The 2,636-nt window shown below is 52.4% G+C and overlaps 1 protein-coding gene across 1 annotated transcript in view; it reads left to right on the top strand.

The window, feature by feature from the left end:
* Positions 1-2,636, top strand: part of LOC104498103 (keratin-associated protein 5-4-like) — a 6,567-nt gene that overhangs the window by 2,251 nt on the left and 1,680 nt on the right. The window lies entirely within an intron of this gene.

Raw genomic sequence — 2,636 nt, 5'->3', positions numbered from 1 at the left:
GCCAGAAGCCCTGCTGTGACCCTTGCCAGACGGTCTGCTGCGACCCGTGCCAGAAGCCCTGCTGTGACCCGTGTCAGACAGTCTGCTGTGACCCGTGCCAGCAGGCCTGCTGTGACCCATGCCAGAAGACCTGCTGTGACCCATGCCAGACCGTCTGCTGTGACCCGTGCCAGAAGCCCGTCTGCTGTACCAAGGTGTGCCAGAAGTCCTGCTGCTGCTATGCCCCACAGCCCTGCTGCTCCTGCGGCTGCTGCCCCTGCTGCTGCTCTGGCTGTCTGTCTTGCTCCTATGTGGTGAAGAAGAAGCCGGTGGTGGTGTGTTGCAGCCCCGCACCATGCTGTGTTCCCGTGAGGAAGTGCTGCATCCCCATCCAGCAGTGCTGCACCTCCATCAAGAAGCGCTGCTGAGCCGACTCCAGGCAGCAAAAGCAGCTCCGCCAGCTCTGGCGTGCCACAAGAACAGGCACACAGAGATGAAAAGCTGCTCATTTGCTTCTGGTGCACGTGATGATGGAGTAAACATCTAGTGATCTTCTTGCCTTCGAACCTGAGCTGTCTTCTTTCTGTCCTTAACTGTGGAACATCTGGAATGCTCTTGATGTTTCACCCATTGTGTAGGACAAAGAGCTCTTAGATGCTAGTGGGGCTGGTGGTGGGACCTGGGATACCTGTGCTGTTCTTGTCATCATTCTTCGTTTTCTCTTTTGATTTGTAGACAATAAAACTGAGCATTAAGCAAAACACAAAATCTTGTCTTTTGGTTGTTCTTACACTCCTCTGCCCACAAAGTGTCCTCGTTCTGGTGCCATTTCTATGCCTTTGGCCAGGATCCTGCTGGCTACAGGCATGATCCTGTGGCACAGAAGAACATCCAGGAAACAAAGAGCTGCCCAGACATGCTTCCTGTTAGCACGAAGGCAGCAAGCAGAGCAGAGTGATCCCTTCTTCACCTCCTGATCATCTGCCTCAGTCAGCTCGATTTTTACTCTAATACTAAAGGGTTAAGGTCAATAAACCTCAACAGGCACAGACTGAAGGAAGCAGCCTAAGTCCATCCCCAAACAGACACCAACCACTCCATGAGCTGTAGAGGAGCTCACCCCTCACCCTGGAACAGGTATTTCAGTAGGTACCAAGAGGAGTTCACTACTCACCCAACGGCAGGCACCAGCTTCTTCCACCGCCACCTTCAAATATAAAACCTCAGAAAACGCTTTAAATCAGTGAATTATTGTGAGCCGGGATTGTCGCATGTGGCGTTCCTGGATTACAAGCATGGAACGAAACCCTGGTGCTAGAATATACTTTAAAAGCTTCATTCCTCAGATAGCACACGCATGAGTCAACACCACCTTCTCTACTAGGCTGGGACTTCCTTCACGATTAAAATGCAGGTCTCAGCTGCGATTTGCATGTCTGAAGAAAATGCCTTGAGCATTGTCTTGATTGCTTCCCTCAACCAAATCTTCAGAGCATACACAAAGTCTGCGTTAGAATCACCTTCTCAACTCTGTTGGACTCCGCTGAAAGCATCGCTCAGGTCTTTGGGAAGTTTTTATTAAGAGGTAAATCAGGCAGGAGACCCCATACCACACCGTATCGGAAGTGTGGTTTGATTACAGAAATCTTGTGAACATTAACTTCACCACATGCTGGAAAAGCTGCCGTGACAGATCACTCCCCATCCACATAGGTGCTGCAGCTCTCCAATTCACCATGGACGTTTGCAAAGATGTTGTGGCATGGCAAGGAAAAGAGTTTTAGTGTAGAAGATGTTATTTCTGACCCAAGGGCACGTTAAATGTCAGTATCTCCTCAATATCTGTGTAAGACACTGGTTAGCAAGAGCCTTGCAGGGTTCACATCCATTTCTGAGAAAGACACAGAGCTGCTGGAGCGGGGCCAGAGGAGACTGCGGGAATGATGCAAGGGATCTCCGCTGGGAGGAGAGGGGAGAGAGCTGAGGGGTTCAGCTGGCAGCAGAGGAGGCTGTGGGGAGCCCTTAGTGTGGCCTTGGAGAGCTGCAAGGGGCTGTGCGAGAGCTGGGGAGGGGCTGCTCAGCAGGGGCTGCTGGGGCAGGGCAAGGGCTGAGGGCTGGGACTGGCAGAGGGAGATGGAGCCCCGAGAGAAGGGAGAGACTGTGGCTGTGCCTGCGCAGGGTGGGCAGCGCCTGGCGCAGGTTGCCCCGAGAGGGGGCAGAAGGCCCATCGCTGGCCCCGTGGCAGGTCAGGTTGGCTCGTGGGGTTCTGAGAAACCTGCTCTAGTTGAAGACATCCCTGCTCACTGCAGGGGGGTTGGACCAGATGAGTCTGAAATGTCCCTTCCCACCCAACCCAGTCTGTGATTCTATGATTCTAACACAACGATCGTCCTGGCCAATATGACGACAATAAAGCCTGATAAAAAGGTGACGAATGACTTATTCAGTGTTTGCCATGTTTGAGGGCTTACACAAAGAGGACATTACTGCTGTAGGCAGGTATCTGGCTACTATCGCGTGACCAAAGGCTCCCTTAGGGACAATTCCAGAAGAGGCACACAATGTCATAGGACAACATATTCATGTCTTGGGAAGAAACTACGTGTCCTAGCCTCCAGGGATCACCTGCCTCCACTCCAGCCTCACCTTCAGAGCCT

The sequence above is a fragment of the Buceros rhinoceros genome, unplaced genomic scaffold (assembly GCF_000710305.1).
Source record: "Buceros rhinoceros silvestris isolate BGI_N320 unplaced genomic scaffold, ASM71030v1 scaffold7828, whole genome shotgun sequence".
Classification (NCBI taxonomy): domain Eukaryota; kingdom Metazoa; phylum Chordata; class Aves; order Bucerotiformes; family Bucerotidae; genus Buceros; species Buceros rhinoceros.
The sequence above is the reverse complement of the archived record's forward strand: the minus strand, read 5'-3'. Positions and strand labels throughout refer to the sequence as shown.